The sequence below is a fragment of the Physeter macrocephalus genome, chromosome 2 (assembly GCF_002837175.3).
Source record: "Physeter macrocephalus isolate SW-GA chromosome 2, ASM283717v5, whole genome shotgun sequence".
In the NCBI taxonomy this organism is placed as follows: Eukaryota; Metazoa; Chordata; class Mammalia; order Artiodactyla; family Physeteridae; genus Physeter; species Physeter macrocephalus.
Genome location: NC_041215.1, coordinates 3,654,704 through 3,662,192, shown reverse-complemented (window position 1 = coordinate 3,662,192; position 7,489 = coordinate 3,654,704). Strand labels below are relative to the sequence as shown.

General features: G+C 48.2%; 1 protein-coding gene across 5 annotated transcripts in view; it reads left to right on the top strand.

The window, feature by feature from the left end:
* Positions 1–7,489, top strand: part of STK10 (serine/threonine kinase 10) — a 131,593-nt gene that overhangs the window by 27,042 nt on the left and 97,062 nt on the right. Inside the window, exon 1 of one of the 5 annotated variants that reach the window (XM_055079736.1) lies at positions 4,773–4,856. The exons of the other annotated variants lie outside the window; for them this stretch is intronic. The gene's annotated coding sequence lies outside the window, so the exon portion shown is untranslated. Of the gene's footprint in view, positions 1–4,772; positions 4,857–7,489 lie in introns of those variants that run through there. 5 annotated transcript variants of the gene reach the window in all.

The following is a 7,489-nucleotide window of genomic DNA, read 5'->3' as shown; positions in this document are numbered from 1 at the left end:
TTGGCACTTGCCGTCTACCTCTACAAGGATTAAATCATGAGCTGCTGCAGCTGCTGACTTTCACCAGCCCCTGCGAGGAGTTCAGGGTGGAGAGCAGAGATGAGGCGCACTGGGAAAAACTGGCAGAACAGGTCTTCAGATAGTTAGATATTTTCAGGAGCCGATTTTATGAGCCCAATTCTTGTATCTCCTCGTATCTAGAAAAGCACTAAGATCCTTCATGGTGACGTCTGCTCCTTGTGACTAGCAGTAACCTTCACGAGACTGGCAGAAACCTGCAAAAACTATGTGCTTGATTGCATGTAGCCCTCCTTCACCAAGATCACATGTATACTGACCTTCCTCCCTACCTCTTTGGAGCAGTTTCTCAGAGCTCTCTGAAATGCTGTCTCCTGGGCTGTAGTCCTCGTTTTGCCCCAAATAAAACTTAGCCCACAACTCTCATGTTGTGCTTTTTTTTTTTTTCTTTTCAGTTGACACTGCCTTAACCGGACTTTTAGAGAATTTAATTTGGCCAAGTCACTTTATGTACCACGATTGCTACCAACCCCTTTCTCGCAGCCCCTGGGTCTCTGTGAAATCTGAGTGAGGTGCTAGGCAGCAGGTGATCCTCAGTGTTGGTGCTGGCACCCTGCCAGAGGCTGGGCCCTATGGTCAGTGCTGCCTTTCAGGATGGAGGGCAATAACAGGTTTCGTGCACTCCTGGAAAACGGTCCCCGCCTGGGTCTCGCCTACCTTCAGGAGAAAACAGTCCTTTTAAGGAAACCCAGGAAAAGGTGGCTGCAGCCTCCTTCACCGGCTCTCAGGAGTGAAAGGTGAACTCAGCTCTCCCTGTGCTGCTGTGGCTGGGGGCTGGGAGGGCATGTTCAGGGTGGGTGCCTTGGTCACCTGGCCCTAGCTCCGGCCACCCACTAAGCCCGCTCCTGTCTTCTCTGTAAAGGAGCAGAGTGGGCCTTAACTTCTCTCTGGATTTGGAGAGGAGGAGGGGCATGAATACTGTACAATGTGAAAGGATACTTTGATGGTCCTCTAGTGGGACAGAAGAAAATCAGCTTTACAAGAAATGAAAAGGTGGGCACATCATCAGTTAAGAGTGTGTGTGTGAGCGTGAGAGAGAGAGCGCGCGCGAGCCCAAATGCTAAATCAACGCGTTTCTAAGGCATTCTGAACAAGCTTTCTAAACTGAGTTCAGGGGGGAGGACCCCACCCAGGTAGGGCCGAGTGAGCAGCATGAATTCTAGGACAGGGACTGACCTCTGGGGAATGGCCCCGCATGAAATTCCCTTCCCCGAACGGAGCTCCTGGGCCAGATATGGAAGGTTCCCTACACTGTGGCCGCCAAGAGTGCAGACCCGGGAGCAGGGCTGCCAGCGTTCCAGGTCAGCTCTGTCACCCAAGTCGCTGGGACCCTGCCTCAGTCTCCTCATCTGTACATTAGATAATAATTGCACCTACATGGTAGGGTGGTTGAGGAGATAAATGAGTTAGCACAGGTTGAAGTGTGGACCAGGGTCCCTTGCAGAGTGGGTCCTTGACAATTGTGAAACCATGATTGTCACTGCTTGGGACCTGGGGACTTTGCAGCTCACTTAGCAGAAACATTTACCTAAACTGGGAGTAAATTTACAAATGAGCGTATAAATTGCCTATTGGCATCACTCCCTTCCGGAAGGTTCCCTAGCAGGGCTTGGCGCCCCCTCCCAGTTTCCACCCCTCACCCCCCATAAGCTCACTGTCTCGCTACAGGCAGTAGAGGGGTGGGTCTCTCCAGCTGGCCCTTGAGCTCCTTGAGGCCAGGAGGAGGGTCGCTGTGTCTCTGCATTGCGTGTGCCCTGTGCAGGGCTGGCCTGGGGGTGCTCTTGCCTCTCGGCATCTGGTCTCAGAGGCTTCTGAGTTCTGGAGATGACGGGGACCTTGTGTGATAGTGGAAAGTGCTCATAATCCTGGAAGTTGGAGGACCCAGATTCACCTTTTGGTGCTGCCTCCCTAGTTCCAGTGCCGTCCCCTCTCTAAGTCTGTAGAATGGGGTGTCACATGAGCTGATGTGAAAGCAGGTTGTCATCCCCAGGGGTACTTGGGCATGCAGGAGCGACTCAGCCATTGGCGTCTCCAGCGGATCAGGTGGCAGAGTTGTCCTGTTAGGCGAGTGGTGTGTGGTGCTGTCCACAGGAAGGCACCACGGTGGAGTCCAGGGCGGCTCATTTTTTCCGTGCTTTCCACACCGGACTGCTGTTCAAAGGCTGCAGACGAGCAGCTGGCTTTTAGGCCCTTGTTGTAGGAAAGCATGCTCTCTTTTAACACCGGGACATCTCCCACCACCAACAGCAGCATGGTGGGTGGGTGCTCCCAGCAGCGGCCCCCGAGGCTCACAGGATCACCTGGGAAACAGTGGGCCCTGCACCCTTTTCCTGGGCACCAGCTCATCGTGGGTGAAATTGCTTTGCACTATGACACGGTTACTTCTTGCTCCCTCTCAGTTTTAAAAATTGTGGTGAAATATGCATAACATAAAATTGACTGTTTTAGCGAATTCTAACTGTACAATTCAGTGGCATTATGTATGTTCACAGTGTTTGTGCAGCCTTCCCCACTCTCCATTTCCAGAACTTTCTCATCATCCCAAACAGAAACTCTGTACCCATTAAACACTAACTCCCCATTCCTGCTGGTAACCAGTCCCTGGTAGCCTCTATTCTACTTTCCTTTTTTTTTTTTTGCATTACATGGGCCTCTCACCGCTGTGGTCTCACCCGCTGCAGAGCACAGGCTCCGGACGCGCAGGCTCAGTGGCCATGGCTCACGGGCCCAGCCGCTCCGCGGCATGTGGGATCTTCCCAGACCGGGGCACGAACCCGTGTCCCCTGCATCGGCAGGCGGACTCTCAACCACTGCGCCACCAGGGAAGCCCTATTCTACTTTATGTCTTTATGAATTTGACTACTCTAGGGACCTCATTTAAGTGGAATAATGCAATATTTGTCCTTTTGTGACTGGCTTATTTCACTTAGCATAATGTCCTCCAGATTCATCCATGTTGTAGCTTGTGTCAGAATTTCCTTCCTTTTTAAAACTGAATAATATTCCATTGGATGTATATATAGTCCTCCCTCGGTATCCCACGAGGATTGATTCCAGGACCCCCCGCAGATACCAAAATTCATGGATACACAAGTCCCTTATATAAAATGGCATAGTATTTGCATATAAGCTATGCACATCCTCCTGTATACTTTAAGTCATCTGTAGATTACTTATGACACCTAAGTCTATGTCAGTGCTATATAAATAGTTGCCAGGTATGTGGCAAATTCAAGCTTTGCTTTTTGGAACTTTCTGATTTTTTTTTTCTGAATATTTTTGATCTGCAGTTGGTTGAATCTGAGGATGTGGAACCCAAGGATGCAGGAGGGCTGACTGTACCCCATTTTGTTTATTCATTCATCTGCTGATGGACACTTGGGTTGTTTCCACCTTTTGGCTCTTGTGAATAGCGCTGCTTTGAACGTTAGTGTACAGATACTGCTCAAATCCCTGCTTTCAGTTCTTTTGCAGATATACCTGAGTGGAACTTAACGGTAGTTCTATGTTTAACCTTTTGTGAAACTGCCAAATTCTTTTCCACAGTGGCTGCACCGTTTTACATGCCCGCTAGCCATGCACAAAGGTACCAATTTTTCCACATCCTCACCAACACTTGTTTTCCGTTTTTAAAAATTTATATGTATCCTCATACGTGTGAAATTCTCTCTTTTTCATCAAATAAGAAACTGTTGTTACGACCAGGTGAAATGCATCTAGGAACTTCTTCCACTGTAACTGGTGGGCACTAAAAACCCTTTTCATTTTACTTTATTTATTTATTTTTGGCTGCCTTGGGTCTTCGTTGCTGCAGCCACGAAGAGAAACTAGGCTTTCTCTAGTTGTGGCGAGCGGGGGCTACTCTTCGTTGCGGAGCACGGGCTCTAGGCACGCGGGCTTCAGTAGTTGTGGTGCTTGGACTTAGTTGCTCCGCGGCATGTGGGATCTTCCCGGGCCAGGGCTCAAACCCATCCCCCTACGTTGGCAGGCAGATTCTTAACCACTGCGTCACCAGGGAAGTCCCTCATTTTACTTTTTATGTACGTGAAATGATGCAAATAAATGCATGAAACATTCTATTAAAGTTTTAAAACAGTACAGAGAGAGTGAAAGTGTCCTTTGAATCTGTCCCCATTTCAGGCTCCTCCCCAGCCTGCTGTCAGGCAGTATCTCTCCAGAGTTTTCCATGCATTTATGTTCATGTGTGAGCATTTATAAAAGAGTAGTTTTCCATTTTTTATATAAAAAAACATCATACCACTTTTATTGTTCAGTGACTTGGATCTTTTACTGAACAATAAACAGTCTTTCCATGTTGTTTCTAGATCTATGCTGTTCTTGTATTTTTATTTATCCTGTAGTATGGGTGTATTGTACTTAAAATAATTTATTATTAACCACAGAACATTGTTTCTCATGCATGCCCTCCTGAGCTGACATAATGAGCAAGCACTGGCCATTGTTGAGAACAGTGTACCTCCTACTTCAGCCTCTTATCCGCATCTGGACATCTGGCCTCTGTTTCCCACTCACATGGGCCTCTCAGAGCTGGCCTCCAGGGGTCAGCTTCCTGCCGACCATGGCTACTGACTTTCCGTGTCTTCACTTTGCAGGCCAAGAACAAGGAGACAGGTGCCTTGGCTGCTGCCAAAGTAATTGAGACCAAGAGTGAGGAGGAGCTGGAGGACTACATCGTGGAGATTGAGATCCTCGCCACCTGTGACCACCCCTACATTGTGAAGCTCCTGGGAGCCTACTACTATGACTGGAAGCTGTGGGTAAGGTGCCACCGCCTGTCCCCCTTGGCTCCCATGGCCTGGTGCCACCGGACCCTGCCTGGTTCTAAGGGCCTCAACACTTTCTCAGCTTCTGCTTTGAGGGCAAGGGCTGGGGCGAGGACAAGGTGAAGTTGGGGGGCTTTGGGTCCCCTGCCCCCTCTTTCTGCAGAGCCTCCCCACTTTGGGGACCAGGGGTAGTGGTTTGGAGCGGGAAGGAACTCTGAAACTCTGCTGCCTGGCGTCGAATCCCAGCTCTGCCCTAGGCAAGTTCTTAACCTCTCCTTGCCTCAGTTTCCCCATCTGTAAAATGGGGATGATAACAGTACCTAGCTCATTGAGTTGTTCCTGGGATTAAATGTGCTAATTTATTTATTTATTTATTTATTTATTTATTTATTTAAAGAAGGTGTTGGGGGTAGGAGTTTATTAATTAATTAATTAATTAATTTTTGCTGTGCTGGGTCTTCGTTTCTGTGCGAGGGCTTTCTCTAGTTGTGGCAAGCGGGGGCCACTCTTCATCGCGGTGCGCGGGCCTCTCACTATCGCAGCCTCTCTTGTTGCGGAGCACAGGCTCCAGACGCGCAGGCTCAGTGGTTGTGGCTCACGGGCCTGGTTGCTCCGCGGCACGTGGGATCCTCCCAGACCAGGTCTCAAACCCGTGTCCCCTGCATTAGCAGGCAGATTCTCAACCACTGCGCCACCAGGGAAGCCCAAGTGAGCTAATTTATGATGGGTGCTTGGAAGAGTAGCTGGCACATGTCAGAGTTCACTGAGTGTGAGCTGTTTTATTATTTGTTGAGGTGGCATCGTTATTACTACTGCTGCGGCTGCTCCAAGGGGATGCCTTTGCAATGGCAGCGCTAAAGGGAACCCTTTAATAGCCCCCACTCTCCGTCAGCAACCTCATATTTTGAGGTGCACAGTGCAGATACAGCTTCAATCCCCACCTTCCCAACTCAGCATCACCCTTGGAGGAATTCCAGGGTGCCCTGGTTTTCATAGAGCCTGCCCTGCAGAATGGCTCCCGCATTGATGTTCTCCTAGTATTAATGCCTCTCAGTTTATAAAACCCAAACTTCCTAGAAGGTACATGTTTCCACATTCCCTTTTCAGCCAGTGTTGAGCTCGTAAAACATCATATTTACTTTCCTAAAACTCAGCATAACATTTTTAATGAAATGATGTGCAGGAAGTCTCGTGAATTCTAGATGTAATTGGAAGACTGTCAGAATCACATGTAGACGGTTTGCAAAGGGAGCGAGGGTCAGAGGGGGCTGGACATCTCGGAATGTGCCAGATCCGAGAGAGCGGCCCAGGCTCGTGCTACCGCACTTACTGGTTGTTAATAATGATTTGGTGGTCAGGAGGAGATTTTTTTTTTTTTTTTTTTTTGGCGTGGCATGCAGGATCTTACTACCCTGACCAGGGATCACACCTGGGCCCATGGCAGTGAAAGTGCCCAGTCTTAACCACTGGACCACCAGGGGATTCCGAAGAGGGTATGTTTTAAACATTAGACGTCCTATCACGATAGTTTATCATGTACAGGGAAAGTGTTACTATGTGTTAGTTACATTTTAGGAAATTAATGGGGAGTCTTGAGTTGACACGTCATGCTTTATAGTTTTTCCCATTTGAAATAATGTGAAATAGACTCCAAGTTGATTCTTTTTGCACAGAATGCCTGATTTTGAGGAATAGAGCTACTGATGCTTAATGGGGAAATCTGTGTTTCATTTGAGAAAAGGATCCTGTTATTTAAGAAAACCAGAGGAGTGGTTTAGAAACCACTGTCAAAGTTCATCCCTCTCATTTCACAGAAATGAAGGAAGCCAGTGTCCGAGGGGGGTGAGAACTTGGCGCCCCAGCTCCGCCCAGGGCTCTTTCCACTAAAACTGGTTGCCCCGCGGTGGAGGCCAGCTTTCTTTTGCTTCTCTGAGCATCTCCTTGGGGAGTCTTCTAGATGTCACTGGGGGGAATAAAACCACCATCACCTGACTGTCAACTGTGGATTTCAAAGCCTTTCCTCATCCACTGTCTCTGGGCACCTTGGAAGGTGAGCCGGGCAGGGGACTAGTCACCCTTTTCCAAAGGGGAGGGGACAGACACACAGAGAGGGGAGGCTCCTTGCTCATGGTCACATAGCTGAGGCCCAGGAAGCTGAGCCTATGCGTTTCTTCTGTCTTGATTCATGGAGCTGCCTTTTAAAAAATTTTTCTTCTTTTAAGAAATTAAACAAATTTTAAAATATATGGCTATCAGAGGAAAATGAGAATATACAGAAAAGCAAAAACAAAAACAAAAAGATTAATACCATCCAAATCTTTACACCAAAGATAACCACTGATAACATTTGGAATATATTTTTCTAGACTTTTTCTATATATACACACACTCATAGTGTGTGTATGAAAGATGAACTTGTGTATGAAAGATACATAGTGTGTGTATCAAAGATGAACTTACACAAGACTAGTTACTTCACTTTTTACCCATTGTATTTAAGATATATTAAGAACAACTTTTCAGGGCTTCCCTGGTGGCGCAGTGGTTGCGCGTCCGCCTGCCGATGCAGGGGAACCGGGTTCGCTCCCCGGTATGGGAGGATCCCACATGCCGCGGAGCGGCTGGGC